We start from the raw sequence: 21591 nt of genomic DNA on the forward strand, positions 1-21591 counted from the left end.
TCAGGGACCGGACCGTGTCCACCTTGAATCATGCCTATGTTTTTCAGTTTTGCTCCATACATCTTGTCATTTTTGTCAAAGCAAAGTTGTGAAATAATAATTCAGCAAACCTACATTGTAACCATCACTCATAACATATATACGTGCTGCATATGTTTCTTCTTCAACAAAAGCTTCACTGGTACATTCACTTTATGGGCGGAGCCAGGATTTGAGGTTGGGGGGGGGGGCAACTAGCAAGACACAAGCAAAAAAAATCTAGCATTGCAAAGATGATACTAATTTTTCATGGTTCGGTACAGACCATACGGTCAATCAAACAATGCAAAGAAGTTACATCTCTATTAGTTTGAAATCGGCTTTACGACAACCAAGAAGATCAAATATGTCTATAATTTCATCAGAACTAAACTTTGACGCTATATCTTTCTCGATGTAGATTATCATACAATGTCGAAGAAAATCATCACCCATTGTACTTCGAAGACGAGTCTTGACAAGTTTCATAGCTGAAAATGCTCTCTCTGCTGTTGCAGTCGACACCGGGAGAGTTATTACTAATCGTAATAACCTGTCGACCATTCGATACATAGATGATTTACCTGTTTTGACCAGACCATGTGCCAAAGCTGCAAGTGATGGTAACATTTTCAGTTCTTGATGGTTGCATGTGTCAAGTTGAAAATGTGGTAGCTGACACTCCAACTGAGCTCTTTCTTGAGAAGAAAAATCTGCAGGATACAATTTTTCAACTAGCATGCATATTCTTGATCTGTCAAATGTGTCACGTCTTGGATCCAATGATGCACAAAGGCTTAAAAGCTGTGTTGCTTGAAGACTGAAATGATCATCTAACTCTGTCAATTGTTGGTCTATGGCAACACTAAATACATCCATTTTGTAGTGATGGAGTGTTGTGGTGTTGTCATGCTTGTTTCTGGATTTGGTCACATCAACATACCTAATAATAATATACATAAGAATTAGTTTCACTAGGTAATAAATATGTAACATAATCTTAAGTACAGAGTTGGGAAAAGGTGCATATATACTTGCGATTAAAATCCGGAATATCAATCTCGTGCTTCAGGCAAAAAGAATTAACCTCTTCAAGAAGAGATTCCCAACCATTTTCTCTCAAGTCAGCAAGCAGCACCTTTGTGTTGGACACACAATCCAATGCATTCAAAATATCCAAAGATTTAGTTTGCAGTCTTGCACACAACACATCAGTGATCTTCATGATTTTTTCCATTAGGTGCAGAATAAACACAAAATCAAATGAGATGAGAATCCTAAGGGCACCAACAACATCTCCTCGAGAAAATTGTGAGACCGAACGATCACTTGCTATACTTCTTAAAACAGAAACAGAAGCAGCAAACATCTTTCTTAAGCTTTGGATTGATTTATAGTGGGAGCTCCATCTAGTGTCTCCTGCTCTTTGTAAAGAGCCTAACTGATTTGCCCCTCGGCCAGTATCAAGTTCTCCTAGTTCGATCTCTCGTTCAATTTGAGCTGCCTGGTTTGCTAGCAATTCATCATTGCATTTGGAAGAAGCACTAACAACATTGACTATAAAGTTTGCATGCTGAAAGAAGTTGTGTACCTCATGCACCTCTCTGGATGCTGCAACAAGAGCTAACTGCAGCTGATGAGCCATACAATGAATGTAGTATGCATACGGACACTCCCGAAGAATAAGAGCCTTCAATCCATTCCATTCTCCCCTCATGTTGCTAGCCCCATCATATGCTTGGCCCCTGATATCTTGCACATTCAGGTTATTGAAAGCTAGAACAGCAAGTATCTTGTCTTTGAGAGTTGTTGCAGCAATATCTTTAACATGCACTACATCAAGAAAGCGCTTTGTAATAATTGATTCTTCATTGGCAAATCTAATAACAACCGCCATCTGCTCTTTTTTGGATTCATCCCTTGCTTCATCAACCATTATACAAAACTTGCGATTGCCAATTTCTTCTTTAATTGATTTCTGCACTTTACGAGCAATTATGCTTACAATTTCTTTCTGGACTTCTCCGCAAGTGTACTTTGCATTTCTTGGAGCATTTTCTAACACCACTTCATTGACCTCTTTATTATACGACGCCAGAATCTTGAGCATCTCAATAAAATTACCTCGGTTTTTAGATCCCGGAGATTCATCATGGCCTCTAAAGGGACACGCTTGAAATGCTAACCACCTATAGATGCAACAATTGCTTAGTATAGAATTTACAAGTAACAAGTCCACTTGGGACATAATAGATATAGAAATCATGCTTACCTGATGGCATCAATTGTAGTCTTGAGTCTTAGTCCCGCATCTGCCACTCTTTTCTCACATTGCTTCACCATTACCTTGTCTATATGAGACATGCTATTCTTAAGATTTTCAAAACATCTAACAGCAAAGTTATGAGCTGAGTTAGGATCACGACCCATGTGAGTTAGAAAAGCACATTCTTTCCCATTATTGACCTTTTTCCAGTTTTGAAATCCCTTGACTGTGAATGTATCTGAGCCACACCTTCCAATTGGCTTTTTGGAAAAGAGGAAACAAGGCAAGTGTTGGAAATATGCCCTAGAGGCAATAATAAAAGGATTATTATTATATTTCCTTGTTCATGATAATTGTCTTTTATTCATGCTATAATTGTGTTATCCGGAAATCATAATACATGTGTGGATACATAGACACCAACATGTCCCTAGTAAGCCTCTAGTTGACACTAGTAGAAAACAGGGCTTTGGTCCAGGCCGGGTCAGCCCATTAGTCCCGGTTCAGTCTAGAACCGGGACCAATGTGGGCATTGGTCCCGGTTCATGAGCCCAGGGGGCTGGCCGGGCCACGTGGGTCATTGGTCTCGGTTCATCTGGACCTTTTGGTCCCGGTTGGTGGGATGAACCGGGACCAATGGGCCTCGCTCCTGGCCCACCACCATTGGTCCCGGTTGGTGGCTTGAACCGGGACCAAAGGCTCCCCTTTAGTCCCGGCTCATGTCACCAACCGGGACCAATGAGGTGCCTATATATACCCCCTCGCGCAAGAGCAGAGCATAGTGCTCTGTTTTTTCTGGCCGAGGGGGAGAGGGCTTTGTGGTGCTCTAGCTCACCTCCTATGCACATGAGGTGTTCGATGGAATGCCCGAGCCACACTACTTAAGCTTTCTCCTCTCGAAGCTCGAACTCCAAGCTCCATTTTCCTCGAGATTTGTCTAGATTTAGCGGTCCGTCACGCCCCGTCCCCGTCTTCACCGCCGTCGATCACCCGTGCCGATCTCATCACCGACACCACCGTGGTGAGCCTCTTGTTCTTATCTTCTTTCTGAAAGGAAAAATATTCTTACTTGTATGTTTAGATAGATACTTGTATCATTTTCTTACATTTATTATTGCATCTTATATAGTGCGATGGTTTTGGTATCCGCCCCCGTCGGCCCTCGTCCTGTCTATGATTCGGATGTGGTATGTATATTATCTTTATAACTATTGGTTCATTTATTGTTTATGAAAATTATGCCGACCAACGTGACATAGATTTTATTTATCTAGGATGTATGTGAATCGGAAATGCCAACCGACCCTATTATCGAGAGGTTAAATTTAGTTGAAGAAGAAAACAATTTGTTGAAGGAAAAAATAAAAAAATGAGGAGGAGAAGATGATATTGGAGTTGCATGTTGCGGATGTCGTCGATGATCACAAGATCAAGATGGATGCAATGCGCTTGAAGATTAGAAAGATTAGAAAATATGCCATTCATACCGAGGCTTGGTATCATTATGCCGTTGGATCAATTGTTACCTTGGTTGCGATTATGATCGCATTTGTTTTCGCATTGAAATGTTTTACATAGTTTCAATGTATGGTTTAATTAATTAGATGCTCTGGAGAGCTATATGTTGTTAGATGAGAACTATGTATGCACTTTGGTTTTAATGTGATGATGAACTTCTATTAATTTGGACACTTAATTATATATAATGCACGCAGATGAACCGGCAATGGATGTACGGTGACAGACACACCCGCGAGTACATTAAGGGCGTGCATGAGTTTCTCGATGCGGCTGAGGCAAACAAGCAGAATGGTTTTATGTGTTGTCCATGCACTGAATGTGGGAAAACGAGGTCTTACTCTAACCGGAAAATCCTTCACTCCCACCTGCTTTACAAGGGTTTCATGTCACACTATAATGTTTGGTCAAGGCACGGAGAAATAAGGGTTATGATGGAAGACGGCAAAGAAGAAGAGTACGATGACAACTATGTGCCCCCTGAATACGGTGATGCTGCAATGGGGGGAGCTGGTGAAGATCAAGAGGAACCAGACGATGTGCCCAATGATGCTGCCACGGGTGAAGCTACTGAAGATCAAGACGAACCAGACGATGTGCCCGATGATGATAATCTCCGCCGGGTCATTGTCGATGCAAGGACGCAATGCATTAGTCAAAAGGAGAAGCTGAAGTTCGATCGCATGTAGGATCACAAAAAAGGGTTATACCCCACTTGCAAAGATGGCAACACAAAGCTCGGTACCGTACTGGAATTGCTGCAGTGGAAGGCAGAGAATGCTGTGGCTGACAAAGGATTTGAGAAGCTACTGAAAATATTGAAGAAGAAGCTTCCAAAGGATAACGAATTGCCCAACAGTACATACACAGCAAAGAAGGTCGTATGCCCTCTAGGATTGGAGGTGGAGAAGATACATGCATGCCCTAATGACTGCATCCTCTATCGCGGTGCATACAAGGATCTGAACGCATGCCCGGTATGCGGTGCATTGCGGTATAAGATCAGACGAGATGCCCTGGTGATGTTGACGGCGAGCCCCCCAGGAAGAGGGTTCCTGCGAAGGTGATGTGGTATGCTCCTATAATACCACGGTTGAAACGTCTGTTCAAAAACGAAGAGCATGCCAAGTTGATGCGATGGCACAGTGAGAACCGAAAGAAAGATGGGAAGTTGAGAGCACCCGCTGACGGGTCGCAGTGGCGAAAAATCAAGAGAAAGTATTGGGATGAGTTTGCAAAGGACCCAAGGAATGTATGGTTTGCTTTAAGCGCGGATGGCATTAATCCTTTCGGGGAGCAGAACAGCAATCACAGCACCTGGCCCGTGACTCTATGTATGTATAACCTTCCTCCTTGGATGTGCATGAAGCGGAAGTTCATTATGATGCCAGTTCTCATCCAAGGCCCTAAGCAACCCGGCAACGATATTGATGTGTACCTAAGGCCATTAGTTGAAGAACTTTTACAGCTGTGGAATGAAAACGGTGTACGTACATGGGATGAGCACAGACAGGAGGAATTTAACCTTAAGGCGTTGCTGTTCGTGACCATCAACGATTGGCCCGCTCTCAGTAACCTTCCAGGACAGACAAACAAAGGATACCACGCATGCACGCACTGTTTAGATGACACTGAAAGTATATACCTGGACAAATGCAGGAAGAATGTGTACCTGGGCCATCGTCGATTTCTTCCGACCAACCATCAATGTCGAAAGAAAGGCAAGCATTTCAAAGGCGAGGCAGATCACCGGAAGAAGCCCGCCATGCGCACCGGTGATCACGTGCTTGCTATGGTCAATGATTTACACTACGTAATCTTTGGAAAGGGTCCCAGTGGACTAGCTGTTCCGAATGACGCTGAGGTACACGCACCCATGTGGAAGAAGAAATCTATATTTTGGGACCTACCCTACTGGAAAGACCTAGAGGTTCGCTCCTCAATCGACATGATGCACGTGACGAAGAACCTTTGCGTGAACCTGCTAGGCTTCTTGGGCGTGCATGGGAAGACAAAAGATACACCTGAGGTACGGGAGGACCTGCAACGTTTGCACGAAAAAGACGACATGCCTCCGAAGCAGTATAAAGGTCCTGCCAGCTACGCTCTTACGAAAGAAGAGAAAGAAATCTTCTTTTAATGCCTGCTCAGTATGAAGGTCACGACTGGCTTCTCGTCGAATATAAAGGGAATAATAAATATGCCAGAGAAAAAGTTTCAGAACCTAAAGTCTCATGACTGCCACGTGATTATGATGCAACTGCTTCCGGTTGCATTGAGGGGGCTTCTACCGGAAAACGTCTGATTAGCCATTGTGAAGCTATGTGCATTCCTCAATGCAATCTCTCAGAAGGTGATCGATACAGAAATTGTACCAAGGCTAAGGAGTGATGTGGCGCAATGTCTTGTCAGTTTCGAGCTGGTGTTCCCACCATCCTTCTTCAATATCATGACGCACGTCCTAGTTCATCTAGTTGACGAGATTGTCATCCTGGGGCCCGTATTTCTACACAATATGTTCCCCTTTGAGAGGTTCATGGGAGTCCTAAAGAAATATGTCCGTAATCGCGCTAGACCAGAAGGAAGCATCTCCATGGGCCATCAAACAGAGGATGTTATCGGGTTTTGTGTTGACTTCATTCCTAGCCTTAACAGGATAGGTCTCCCTAAATCGCGGTATGAGGGGAGACTGACTGGAAAAGGCACTCTTGGAAGAGACTCAATAATATGCAGGGACGGATATTCTTGGTCTCAAGCACACTACACAGTTCTACAGAACTCTACCTTGGTGACCCCGTATGTCGATGAACACAAGAACAGTCTGCGCTCCAAACACCCGGAGCAGTGCGATGACTGGATTACATGTGAACACATCAGGACTTTCAGCAGTTGGTTGGAAACACGTCTCAGAGGTGACAACACTGTTTGTGATGAGTTGTACTTGTTGTCCAGGGGACCATCTTTGACTGTATTGACTTACAAAGGATACGAGATAAATGGGAATACATTTTACACGATCGCCCAAGATCAAAAGAGCACCAACCAAAACAGCGGTGTCCGCTTTGATGCAGCAACCGAGAGCGGAAAGGATACATATTATGCTTACATAGTGGACATATGGGAACTTGACTACGGACCTGATTTTAAGGTCCCTTTGTTTAAGTGCAAATGGGTCAATCTGTTAGGCGGCGGGGTACAGGTAGACCCACAGTACGGAATGACAACAGTGGATCTGAAAAATCTTGGGTACACTGACGAACCGTTCGTCCTAGCCAATGATGTGGCACAGGTTATCTATGTGAAGGACATGTCTACCAACCGAGAAAAAGAAAAGATAAGGAAGCGAATACATCATACGATGAGCCAAAGCGCCACATAGTTCTTTCAGGAAAAAGGGACATCCTGGGAGTGGACGGCAAGACAGACATGTCTGAAGATTATGAAAAGTTTCATGAAATTCCTCCCTTCAATGTCAAGGCTGACCCAAGCATCCTGATAAACAATGAAGATTATCCATGGTTACGGCGCAATAAGCAAATGACACAAGCGAAGAAAAAGTGAAGACTTTCTCCCGCAACTATTATGATGATACCATGCCAAATTTGTAACAGACGAGTATGCTATGCCAACTTTTTCAGAGTTCATTTGAAAACTATGAATTTAGGTCGAATTTTCTCTATAGGTGCATCTATGTTCAAATTTTAACTATTCAAATTTGAAAACTAATGGCACTAACAGAAAGTTTATATTTTTTCTAAAACTAATGGCACTAACAGAAAGTTTATAATTTTGCTGACCTAAAAGCAAAAAGAATTAAAAAATAAAGCAAAAAACAAAAGAAAATAAATAATACAGAAAACAAAACAAAAAACTGGAAAAAAATAAAAATAGCAACAATAAGTATTTTGTTGTAAGTAGAAACAAAATAAAATAAATAAAGCAACAAAGAAAACAAAAAAACTAAAAAAGTGTTTTCAAATTTGAAAACTAATGGCACTAACAGAAAGTTTATAATTTTTCTAAAACTAAAAGCAAAAAGAATTAAAAAATAAAGCAAAAAACAAAAGGAAATAAATAATGCAGAAAACAAAACAAAAAAACTGGAAAAAAATAGGGCTCACCCCTATAATATTTGTTATGACTAACTAAAGTTACCAAATTGAGTATAATGATAAAACACAGTAATATTAAATAGCAGGAAAAAGATTGACTCAAAAATCAATTTTTATAGTAAAGTTATTCATAAACTAGTGATTCACACAAATTTAAAAAAATCAAATTTAAACTATTCAAATTTTAAAACTAATGGCACTAACAGAAAGTTTATAATTTTTGTGACCTAAAATAAAAAAGAAATCACTACAAAACTATAAGTATTTAGTTCTAAGTAGAAACAAAAAAAACAAAAAAACAAAAAAAGTGCCACCTACTGGGCCCCCATGGCCTGAATACGACTAGAAACCCTACCATGGGCCAGGATTCAGGCCCGCGGGAGGCCCAGTAGGCCCACAGGCACAGATTGCAGTGTTAGGCCCGAAAGCGTGCTTTAGAGAGGAGCTCGAGAGGGAAGGCGCACCGCACCTTATAAACTGGTGGCCCTCCCTCTCAACTAGCGAGGTGGGACTAAATATTTGGGTTCGGGGCAGCACAGGCCTTTGGTCCCGGTTGGTGGTACCAACCGGGACTAAAGGGGGCATTGGTCACGGTTGGTGCCACGAACCGTGACCAATGCCCCCCTTTAGTCAAAGGCCGCCGCTTCCCGCCCTTTGGGCTGCTGAAAAGAGGCCTTTGGTCTCGGTTGGTGGCACCAACCGGGACTAAAGGGGGGCGTTCGTCCCGGGTCGTAGCACCAACCGGGACCAATGCTGTCGGTATATAAGCTGGACTTGTGAAAATTTCACAACTTCACCGTCAGTTCGTGCCCGACGCCCCAGCGCTGCTCCTCCTCGCCATCGCCCCTGCCTCCGACGCCGTCGCCGCGCCGCCCCTGCCCCTGACGCCGTCGCCGTGCCGCCCCTACCTCCGACGTCGTCGCCGCGCCGCCCCTGCCTCCGGTGCCGTCGTCGCGCCGCCCCTGCCGCCAACCACGTCGTCGCCGCGCCGGCCCCTGCCCCGCGCCCTAGCCCCTTCCCGCGGCCCGCCCCCGCCCGCCGGCGCCCTTGCCTCCCCCGCCGTCGCCATCGCCAGACGCCCCCGCTGTGAGCCGCCGCGCCGGTCCGGCTCTATTTTGATTTTGTATTAGATTAATTTTTTTTCATATATATATAATGTATATTTGTATGTATGTGGCTATATGTAAGTTCAGAGCATGTTTTTTATTAGATTAATTTCTTATTAGATTTATTACATTAATGTTTTTGTTCACCGCATGTTTTTGTTCATATATGTATTTTTTTGTTCATATGTGTATTAATGTTTTTGTTGCATATATGTAATTTTTTTCAATGTATATATGTATGTGGTAGCTATATATGCATGATGAAGGGGGTGGGGGTCGATATACCCCCTCCCCGATAATTTCAAGATGAGCGGAGGTCGATATACCCCCTCCCCGACAACATGAGAGAGGGACGAGGGGTCGAGAGAAGTAAATAAGAAGAAGAAGAGGAGAGGAAGAAGAGGAGAAATAAATAAGAAGAAGAAAAAAGAAGAAAAAGAAGAGGAGAAGAAGAAAGGAATAGTGGAGAAGAAGAGAAAATAGAATATATTCTATTTTCTCTTCTTCTCCACTATTCCTTTCTTCTTCTCCTCTTTTTTTTCTTCTTTTTTTTCTTCGATCTTCTCCTCTAGCTATTCCTTTCTTCTTATCCTCTTTCTTCTTCTTCTTCTTCTTCTTCTTCTTCTTCTTCTTCTCCTTCTTCTTCTTAATTTTTATCGGGAACGAGGGTGTCTAGGATCGCCGAGGGGTCGAGGGTCGGGAACTAGGGTAGAGGGTCGAGGGTCGTTAAGGGGTCAAGGGTCGAGGGTTTCAGGGTCGAGGGTTCGAGGGTTCTATAGGGTCGAGGGTCGAGGGTTCCAGGGTCGTCTAGGGGTCGAGGGTTCCAGGGTCGTCGAGGGTTCGAGGGGTCGAGGATCGCCGAGGGGTCGACGGAGGTTTCCTAGTGTCAAAGTATTGAAGAAATCCATGCCTTCATCATTAGCCGGAAGTAACCAGGGCATGTTGGTACGAAGTTCTACAAAGTTGTTCTGGAATGGAGTCCCGGATAGGATAATCCGCCTTTTGGTACGAATTCAGCAAAGGCCTTCCAAATAGCGATATTCGGAAGGCTCTTGCTGAACTTTGTACCAAAAAGCAAATTATCCTATCTGGGACTCCGTTCCAGAACAACTTTGAAGAGCTTCGTACCATCATGCACATGTTACTTTCGCCTAATGATGAAGACATGGTTTTGTTGAATCCTTTGACACTAGGCAACCTCCCGACCCCTCGGCGATCCTCTCGAACATGAGAGGAAGAAGAGGATAAAAAAAGAACAGGAAGAAGAAAAAAAAGAGGAGAAGAAAGAATAGAGGAGTTCTTCTCCTCTATTCTTTCTTCTCCTCTTTTTTTCTTCTTCTTCCTCTTTTTTTTATCAGGAACGAGGGTCGTCGAGGGACATAGATGTAGTGTCGTCGTTGTCGATATATACCCCCTCCCGATAGCTTACTATGATTAGGTAGCTAGTTCTACGTTTGGCACTAATATATCCATCTGTCATGTTTGAATAATAATTGCCATGTTGTAAATATTTGTAGAAACTGTGGACACCGCCCTAGACGAAGCAAAAGAAGCGTTGTTGAGGGACATAATCGTAGAAGGAAGTGATGCCGTCTCGTTGTTTCTCAACGAAATCGATGGTCTGGAAGGAGAGGGTGAAGAAGCTGGCTACGATGACCTAATGCCGGTGCAAGAAGAAGAACATGAGGACGGCTCCGGTGACCCAATGCCGGTGCAAGAAGGAGACCGTGATGACGGCTCCGGTGACCGAACCGAGTCCGGCCAGGTATATATATTAGTTAAGCCTATGCTGACTAGCTGATTGATGCATTCATTGTTTTGGTATGTACACATATTAATTAAGTCTTTGTTCTTCTTTCTAGCCCTCCGAATCGAGCACAACTTCGGTAAAGAGACGAGGCCCGAAGAAAAAGTTGAGCTCGGATGAAAAGTTTGAGATCATAGCAATCGCGCCCGACGGCCAACCTATTGAACCCCTCCGGACAAAGAGCGCATTTGTTGCTCAGTGCGGGGTTCTGGTTAGGGACAAGATCCCGATAAGCATCCAGCAATGGTTTAAGCCGGCTACAGAAGACCCTGAGGTCTCTTATGTCAATGATATGCAGAAAAATAATCTTTGGACTGAGCTGAAGTCAAATTTCGCCCTACCGCCTGAGGATAATCCAGAGAACCCAGTTAAAGAGAAATTAATCAAGTCTTTTGCTCTGAAGAGGATGGCAGAACTATTCAGGAGGTGGAAGAAAGAGCTGAATAAGTTTGTCGAAAATAATGAGACACCAGAATTCAAGGGCAGATATGAGAAGATTAGAGATCACTGGCCCGCATTTGTGGCCCACAAGACATCGGAAAAGAGTCAGAAGATGTCGGCGACAAACAAGCAAAATGCTGCGAAGAAGAAGCTTCACCATTGCACGGGGTCAGGTGGCTACCTCGTAGCCCGGCCTAAGTGGTCCAAGACTGAGAATGATCTGGTTCATAAAGGGATCGAACCAGAGACAATTAACTGGCCAGACCATTGCCGGACTTGGTTCTTCAGGGCTGGCGGAACCCTGGACCCTGTAACAGGGAAGTGCATTTGGACGAACGAGCAAATGGACATGCCAGTCAGTAAGCTTAAGCAGTATATCGAAGCAGCGCAGGAAGGGACGTTCTTTCCAGACAGAGAGAACGACGAGCTCACAATGGCCCTCGGGAATCCTGAGCACCCTGGACGGACACGAGGCACGCCAGGCTCCATTCCGTGGAAGGTTGGGTTTCCGGACGCAGGCGGTTACAAATCCCATGAGAGGAGGAAAAAAGTACAGCAGACCCAAATGCAGGCGCTGCAAGCAAGGGTAGACGCGATAGAGGAACGAGAAGCAAATCACAGCAAACATACTGCCGAAGCTTCCCCCGAAGCTACCCCGCCATCTCAGCGCAGAAGCAGCGTGGCTTCCACCGAGCTGCTTCAGCCGGAGCATGCCTTGACGGCTCCTGCCAGCTATCCCGTGGATGCTATCACGGAGTCTCAAAATTGCCACCTTATGACGCAATGGATGAATTTGAAGGTCAAGGCGGCTGTTGGCTCTGTTTATCCTACTGAACCCGGCGCAACTTTTCACTGCCGGCCGATTCCAGAAGGATATGCTAGGGTGATGGTGGATGAAATAACGGAGGGATTTGAGGACCTCCAGCTTGACCACCCTACCGGTGAAGGGGAGACTAGGCTGGGGTCTGCTCTGAAGACTCCATGCCTATGGAGGAAGGAGCTCATCAACCTTCCGAACTGGATGCCTCCGCCTCCTCCTCCTCCTTCGGCAAGTCAGGGCACTCCGCCTCCTCCACCGCCTCCTCCTCCGGCGAGTCAGGGCACCCCGCCTCCTCCACCGCCTCCTCCTCCAGCGAGTGACGATCAGGGCACTCGACCGGCTCCTTCTTCGGCGCATGGCGGCACTCCGCCTCCTTCTCCGCATGCGCCGACGCGCCCGAGCAGGCAGCCTCCTCCTTCTCCGCCTCGTCAGCAAGGGCGGAAGAGACCTGCCGCCGCTCCCGCTGCTCCGGCGCATCGTAGTCCTTCTCCTCCGCCTCGTAAGCAAGTAAAGAAGACAACCGCTCCGTCTGCTCTGCCGGTGTCTAGCAGTACAGCCAGAGGCGGGAGGACATACAGATTCGGTCCTTCTCTGAAGACTCCAGAGAAGTTACCATACAAGAGGACCCCAGAGGAGAACGCCGAGATCGCGCGAGAAGAAGTGAGGAACTTCTTTGAAGGGGTGAAAGCAAAGAAACATCCACCTCCGGAGGAGAAGGTAGATCCGGTGAAAGCGAAGCGCACTCTGGCTGCCCTGACAAAACCACCCAAGTCTCCACCGAAAGGAAACTATGAGCGCATTATTGGAAAGGAATTTGCCGAAGCGGAGCGGTCGGGAAGTACTGTCAGTGATCAAAGGCTGAAAGAACGACGAGTTGGGAAACAAATTGCCCAGCTCGGCGAACAAGCGAAGCAATCGTGCCCCCCGCTCAAGGTGCCTAGCCACAACGTCGCTAATGATCCGAGGATGGTGCCCGGTTATAGAAATCTTGCAGATTACCTGCCTGACGATGTACATTATGAACCCATGGACGTGCAGATACAAAGATACGAGTACGAGAAGCCTCTCGTCAAAGATGAAAGATCTCTATCAACGATGATGCGAAGATTGCATGATTGGTACTTGAAAATCTGCAGAGACTCTGGGGGGAGGAGTACTTTGTATGTGAAAGTTAAAAAGGAGCATGACCTCGTTGGAATTGAACTGTTGCCTGTTCCATTTGAGGAGTTCTATCAGTTTTTCAATCAATTGGCCCTCGATAAAACAATGGTCGCCTGCTACTGTCTGTAAGTAGTACTACTTCTGTCATTAAGTTTCTCTATATAGCTTAGCTCTTTCATTGCATGTATTTATAATCATCCTCACTATATTATGCAGATTGAAGATCGTCGAATTGAAGAAAAGACAAGTCGGTGATATTGGGTTCATTAACACATATCTCATAGATGCAACTCAGGTTAAATTTCATGCCGCAGCTACCGAGGCCAACTTGCTACGATCGTTCGTAATAAATGAAAACAAAGATATAATACTCTTTCCTTACAACTTCAAGTGAGTGTTACTGTCTTGTGCGTATTCGGTTTCCCTTATATATTAGTCAAGGTTATAGTAATGTAATTGATGAGTTATGCATGCGTGTGAAGTTTCCACTATATTCTCCTAGAGATTAAGCTTGAGCAGGAACTAGTAACCGTCTTAGACTCAAGACGAAAAGATCCCCAGGACTATGCAGACATGACTCAAATACTCGAGAAGTAAGTTAAATCGATCATTATCCACCATATCAGCAACTTTGTTCATTTCCTGATATATCAAGTAATTGTTTTCTTTGTCCGGCAGGGTTTGGAGAAAATTCACCAGAAAAGCTCCAGGACTGCCGAAGGAGCTGCAATTTAGACACCCGAAAGTAAGTACTATAGTAGCATTTTAAGCGCATCTACTAGTCATTCAAGCGCTAGTTTCATCAATACCATTTGGCATTCTTGCTTATCAGTTTGATTAACCTCTATTTCTTGTAAAGTGGTTGTGGCAGGAACAAGGGAATGATTTCTGTGGATACTACGTTTGCGAGTCCATCCGCCACACGACCTGTGAGCGGGGCTACACTGACGAACAATATGTAACAACATTCACAATTTTATTTTATTACCATCATTTGTGTTGAGTTTCATTCATTCATATATATATGTATTGACCCCCTTCTTTAAATTAGATGTTTCGGAAGCGGGATGAACTCCTAGCACCAGCTCGCATGCGAGCAATTCAAGAGGAATTGGCGGCATTCTTTCTTGACCACGTGATCGCTGAAGACGGAGAATACTATGTGGACCATGAGTCCGTATGTTAGGAGATTATATTTGTAAGAGATAATTATTGTATATATGTAGCCGGTAGTGTCGGATATATATACGAGAACTTGTTGTTCGACCAGTCTCTCGGAGAAGGAGAGGTGGTCGATATCAATTCTCTCTGTATGCATATATGTTCATGACGATCTTCTATTTCCTTCGTTTGCTTACTAGAACATAGCACAAGATCCAATCCTAAACATAGCACAAGATCGTATAGTTCGTTTGCTAGAGTTTTTCCAATGTCAAGTATCTTTTCCTTAGACCATGAGATCGTGTAACTCCCGGATACCGTAGGAGTGCTTTGGGTGTACCAAACGTCACAACGTAACTGGGTGACTATAAAGGTATACTACGGGTATCTCCGAAAGTGTCTGTTGGGTTGACACGGATCAAGACTGGGATTTGTCACTCCGTATGATGGAGAGGTATCTCTGGGCCCACTTGGTAATGCATCATCATAATGATCTCAAAGTGACCAAGTGTCTGGTCACGGGATCATGCATTACGGTACGAGTAAAGTGACTTGCCGGTAACGAGATTGAACGAGGTATTGGGATACCGACGATCGAATCTCGGGCAAGTAACGTACCGATTGACAAAGGGAATTGTATACGGGGTTGCTTGAATCCTCGACATCATGGTTCATCCGATGAGATCATCGAGGAGCATGTGGGAGCCAACATGGGTATCCAGATCCCGCTGTTGGTTATTGACCGGAGAGCCATCTCGATCATGTCTATATGTCTCCCGAACCCGTAGGGTCTACACACTTAAGGTTCGGTGATGCTAGGGTTGTAGAGATATGAATATGTAGTAACCCTAAAGTTGTTCGGAGTCCCGTATGAGATCCTGGACGTCACGAGGAGTTCCGGAATGGTCCGGAGGTGAATAATTATATATAGGAAGTGCAGTTTCGGCCATCGGGAGAGTTTCGGGGGTCACCGGTATTGTACCGGGACCACCGGAAGGGTCCCGGGGGTCCACCGGGTGGGGCCACCCATCTCGGAGGGCCCCATGGGCTAAGTGGGGAGGGGAACCAGCCTATAGTGGGCTGGTGCGCCCCCCTTGGCCCACCCTATGCACCTAGGGTTGGGAACCCTAGGGTGGGGGGCGCCCCACCTAGCTTGGGGCCACTCCACCCCTTGGCCGCCGCCCCCCCTAGGAGATCCCATCTCCTAGGGCCGGCGCACCCCCTAGGGGGCCTATATAAAAGGGGGGAGGGAGGGGCAGCCGCACCCTTGAGTCTTGGCGCCTCCCTCTCCCCTGCTACACCTCTCCCTCTCGCAGTAGAACGACGAAGCCCTGCTGCGGTGACCCCTGCATCCACCACCACGCCATCGTGCTGCTGGATATTCATCAACCTCTCCTTCCCCTTGCTGGATCAAGAAGGAGGAGACGTCACGCTGACCGTACGTGTGTTGAACGCGGAGGTGCCGTCCGTTCGGCGCTAGGATCTCCGGTGATTTGGATCACGTTGAGTACGACTTCCTCATCCCCGTTCTTTGAACGCTTCCGCGCGTGATCTACAAAGGTATGTAGATGCAATCCGATCACTCGTTGCTAGATGAACTCATAGATGGATCTTGGTGAAACCGTAGGAAATTTTTTGTTTTCTGCAACATTCCCCAACAGTGGCATCATGAGCTAGGTCTATGCGTAGTTCTCTTTGCACGAGTAGAACACAATTTGTTATGGGCGTAGATGTTGTCAACTTTCTTGCCGCTACTAGTCTTATTTTTCTTCAGCAGTATTGTGGGATGAAGCGGCCCGGACCAACCTTACACGTATGCTTACGTGAGACCGGTTCCACCGACTGACATGCACTAGTTGCATAAGGTGGCTGGCGGGTGTCTGTCTCTCCCACTTTAGTTGGAGCGGATTCGATGAAAAGGGTCCTTATGAAGGGTAAATAGAAGTTGACAAATCACGTTGTGGCTTTCACGTAGGTAAGAAAACGTTCTTTCTAGAACCCTATTGCAGCCACGTAAAACTTGCAACAACAATTAGAGGACGTCTAACTTGTTTTTGCAGCAAGTGTTTTGTGATATGATATGGCCAAAGTTGTGATGAATGATGAATGATATATATGTGATGTATGAGATGTTCATGCTATTGTAATAGGAATCACGACTTGCATGTCGATGAATATGACAACCGGCAGGAGCCATAGGAGTTGTCTTTATTTTTTGTATGACCTGCGTGTCATTGAGAAACGACATGCAAATTACTTTACTTTATTGCTAAACGTGTTAGCCATAGTAGTAGAAGTAATAGTTGGCGAGCAACTTCATGGAGACACGATGATGGAGATCATGATGATGGAAATCATGGTGTCATGCCAGTGACAAGATGATCATGGAGCCCCAAGATGGAGATCAAAGGAGCTATGTGATATTGGCCATATCATGTCACTATTATTATTTGATTGCATGTGATGTTTATCATGTTTTTGCATCTTGTTTACTTAGAACGACGGTAGTAAATAAGATGATCCCTCATAATAATTTCAAGAAAGTGTTCCCCCTAACTGTGCACCATTGCGACAGTTCGTTGTTTCGAAGCACCACGTGATGATCGGGTGTGATAGATTCCAACGTTCACATACAACGGGTGTAAGACAGATTTACACATGCAAACACTTAGGTTGACTTGACAAGCCTAGCATGTACAGACATGGCCTCGGAACACAAAAGACCGAAAGGTCGAGCATGAGTCGTATAGAAGATACGATCAACATGAAGATGTTCACCGATGTTGACTAGTCCGTCTCACGTGATGATCGGACACGGCCTAGTTAACTCGGATCATGTTATACTTAGATGACTGGAGGGATGTCTATCTGAGTGGGAGTTCATTGGATAATTTGATTTAGATGAACTTAATTATCATGAACTTAGTCTAAAATCTTTACAACATGTATTGTAGATCAAATGGCCAACGTTGTCCTCAACTTCAACGCGTTCCTAGAGAAAACCAAGATGAAAGACGATGGCAGCAACTACACGGACTGGGTCCGGAACCTGAGGATCATCCTCATAGCTGCCAAGAAAGATTATGTCCTATAAGCACCGCTAGGTGACGCACCTGTTCTCCCTGTAGAACAAGACGTTATGAATGCTTGGCAGACACGTACCGATGATTACTCCCTCGTTCAGTGCGGCATGCTTTACAGCTTAGAACCGGGGCTCCAAAAGCGTTTTGAGAGACACGGAGCATATCAGATGTTCGAAGAGCTGAAAATGGTTTTTCAAGCTCATGCCCGGGTCGAGAGATATGAAGTCTCCGACAAGTTCTTCAGCTGTAAGATGGAGGAAAACAGTTCTGTCAGTGAGCACATACTCACTATGTCTGGGTTACATAACCGCTTGACTCAGCTGGGAGTTAATATCCCGGATGACGCGGTCATTGACAGAATTCTTCAGTCGCTTCCACCGAGCTACAAGAGCTTTGTGATGAACTTCAATATGCAGGGGATGGAAAAGACCATTCCTGAAGTATTTGCAATGCTGAAATCAGCAAAGGTAGAAGTCAAAAAGGAACATCAAGTGTTGATGGTGAATAAAACCACTAAGTTCAAGAAAGGCAAGGGTAAGAAGAACTTCAAGAAGGACGGCAAGGGAGTTGCCGCGCCCGGCAAGCAAGCTGCCGGGAAGAAGCCAAAGAATGGACCCAAGCCCGAGACTGAGTGTTTTTATTGCAAGGGAAGTGGTTACTGGAAGCGGAACTGCCCCAAATACTTAGCGAACAAGAAGGCCGGCATCACGAAAGGTATATGTGATATACATGTAATTGATGTGTACCTTACCAGTACTCGTAGTAGCTCCTGGGTATTTGATACCGGTGCAGTTGCTCACATTTGTAACTCAAAGCAGGAGCTGCGGAATAAGCGGAGACTGGCGAAGGACGAGGTGACGATGCGCGTCGGGAATGGTTCCAAGGTTGATGTGATCGCCGTCGGCACGCTACCTCTACATTTACCTACGGGATTAGTTTTGAACCTCAATAATTGTTATTTAGTGCCAAGTTTGAGCATGAACATTGTATCAGGATCTCGTTTAATACGAGATGGCTACTCATTTAAATCCGAGAACAATGGTTGTTCTATTTATATGAGAGATATGTTTTATGGTCATGCTCCGATGGTGAATGGTTTATTCTTAATGAATCTCGAGCGTAATGCTACACATATTCATAGTGTGAATACCAAAAGATGTAAGGTTGATAATGATAGTCCCACATACTTGTGGCACTGCCGCCTTGGTCACATAGGTGTCAAACGCATGAAGAAGCTCCATGTAGATGGACTTTTAGAGTCTCTTGATTACGAATCATTTGACATGTGCGAACCATGCCTCATGGGTAAAATGACCAAGACTCCGTTCTCAGGAACAATGGAGCGAGCAACCAACTTATTGGAAATCATACATACTGATGTGTGCGGTCCAATGAGTGTTGAGGCTCGCGGTGGCTATCGTTATGTTCTCACCCTCACTGATGACTTGAGTAGATATGGGTATGTCTACTTAATGAAACACAAGTCTGAGACCTTTGAAAGGTTCAAGGAATTTCAGAGTGAGGTTGAGAATCAACGTGACATGAAAAGCGTTGTGGCGGGATCTACATGTGAAGCGGAGTACATGGCAGCCTCGGAGGCAGCGCATGAAGCAATTTGGGTGAAGGAGTTCATCACCGACCTAGGAGTCATACCCAATGCGTCGGGGCCGATCAAACTTTTCTGTGACAACACTGGAGCTATTGCACTTGCCAAGGAGCCCAGGTTTCACAAGAAGACCAGGCACATCAAGCGTCGCTTCAACTCCATTCGTGAAAATGTTCAAGATGGAGACATAGATATTTGTAAAGTACATACGGACCTGAATGTAGCAGATCCGTTGACTAAACCTCTCCCTAGAGCAAAACATGATCAACACCACAATTCCATGGGTGTTCAATTCATCACAATGTAACTAGATTATTGACTCTAGTGCAAGTGGGAGACTGTTGGAAATATGCCCTAGAGGCAATAATAGAAGGATTATTATTATATTTCCTTGTTCATGATAATTGTCTTTTATTCATGCTATAATTATGTTATCCGGAAATCGTAATACATGTGTGAATACATAGACACCAACATGTCCCTAGTAAGCCTCTAGTTGACTAGCTCGTTGATCAACAGATAGTCATGGTTTCCTGACTATGGACATTGAATGTCATTGATAACGAGATCACATCATTAGGAGAATGATGTGATGGACAAGACCCAATCCTAAACATAGCACAAGATCGTATAGTTCGTTTGCTAGAGTTTTTCCAATGTCAAGTATCTTTTCCTTAGACCATGAGATCATGTAACTCCCAGATACCGTAGGAGTGCTTTGGGTGTACCAAACGTCACAACGTAACTGGGTGACTATAAAGGTATACTACGGGTATCTCCAAAAGTGTCTGTTGGGTTGACCCGGATCAAGACTGGGATTTGTCACTCCGTATGACGGAGAGGTATCTCTGGGCCCACTCGGTAATGCATCATCATAATGAGCTCAAAGTGACCAAGTGTCTGGTCACGGGATCATGCATTACGGTACGAGTAAAGTGACTTGCCGGTAACGAGATTGAACGAGGTATTGGGATACCGACGATCGAATCTCGGGCAAGTAACGTACCGATTGACAAAGGGAATTGTATACGGGGTTGCTTGAATCCTCGACATCGTGGTTCATCCGATGAGATCATCGAGGAGCATGTGGGAGCCAACATGGGTATCCAGATCCCGCTGTTGGTTATTGACCGGAGAGCCATCTCGGTCATGTCTACATGTCTTCCGAACCCGTAGGGTCTACACACTTCAGGTTCGGTGACGCTAGGGTTGTAGAGATATGAATATGCAGTAACCCGAAAGTTGTTCGGAGTCCCGGATGAGATCTTGGACATCACGAGGAGTTCCGGAATGGTCCGGAGGTGAAGAATTATATATAGGAAGTGCAGTTTCGGCCATCGGGAGAGTTTCGGGGGTCACCGGTATTGTACCGGGACCACCAGAAGGGTCCCGGGGGTCCACCGGGTGGGGCCACCCATCCCGGAGGGCCCCATGGGCTAAGTGGGGAGGGGAACCAGCCCATAGTGGGCTGGTGCGCCCCCCTTGGCCCACCCCATGCGCCTAGGGTTGGGAACCCTAGGGTGGGGGGCGCCCCACCTAGCTTGGGGGCCACTCCACCCCTTGGCCACCGCCCCCCCTAGGAGATCCCATCTCCTAGGGCCGGCGCACCCCCTAGGGGGCCTATATAAAAGGGGGGGAGGGGCAGCCGCACCCTTGAGTCTTGGCACCTCCCTTTCCCCTGCTACACCTCTCCCTCTCGCAGTAGAACGGCGAAGCCCTGCTGCGGTGACCCCTGCATCCACCACCACGCCGTCGTGCTGCTGGATCTTCATCAACCTCTCCTTCCCCTTGCTGGATCAAGAAGGAGGAGACATCACGCTGACCGTACGTGTGTTGAACGCGGAGGTGCCGTCCGTTCGGCGCTAGGATCTCCGGTGATTTGGATCACGTTGAGTACGACTTCCTCATCCCCGTTCTTTGAACGCTTCCACGCGTGATCTACAAAGGTATGTAGATGCAATCCGATCACTTGTTGCTATATGAACTCATAGATGGATCTTGGTGAAACCGTAGGAAAATTTTTGTTTTCTGCAACGTTCCCCAACAGCAAGCAGTATGCCTTATGTGTGTCAGTTGAATACTCTAACCAAAAATGGTTTGTAAACCAATCTTTCTGGAATCGACGGCGATGAGTACCCGTTCCAGCAAATGGGTATTCCTCTGGTTGTAGGATCGGTTGATATGCACCATCAGATATATAAAAACGCCGAGCTTCATCTTGCTTGGCAGGAGGGAGTTGCCAAATTTGAAGACGTTTGCCGGGGTCTCTAATATAATCTGTTTCTGTTGTTACAACTGTCTCTTGTTGTGGACCTTCTACAGATGCTGAAACATTCTGATCAAGAGTGTTACTCTGTCCACTACTTTGTCCTTGTTCGGCTGTGTTGGAATCATCAACACCGGTAGCAGTAGGTTCAGGTTGGGAGCCAGGGCAGGAGCGTGATCCAACCTTCTCAAAAAAAGAAAGCATTGTCTTCCTCTTCATGACTACA

The 21591-nt window shown here is 45.7% G+C and overlaps 1 pseudogene; it reads right to left on the reverse strand.

The window, feature by feature from the left end:
- Positions 1–333: 333 nt before the first annotated feature.
- Positions 334–21362, reverse strand: LOC147958354 (uncharacterized; annotated as a pseudogene).
- Between the last annotated feature and the right edge of the window lie 229 nt (positions 21363–21591).

This window comes from Triticum urartu, chromosome 7A (genome assembly GCF_056163025.1).
Source record: "Triticum urartu cultivar PI428250 chromosome 7A, HENAU_Tu73, whole genome shotgun sequence".
Taxonomy (NCBI): domain Eukaryota; kingdom Viridiplantae; phylum Streptophyta; class Magnoliopsida; order Poales; family Poaceae; genus Triticum; species Triticum urartu.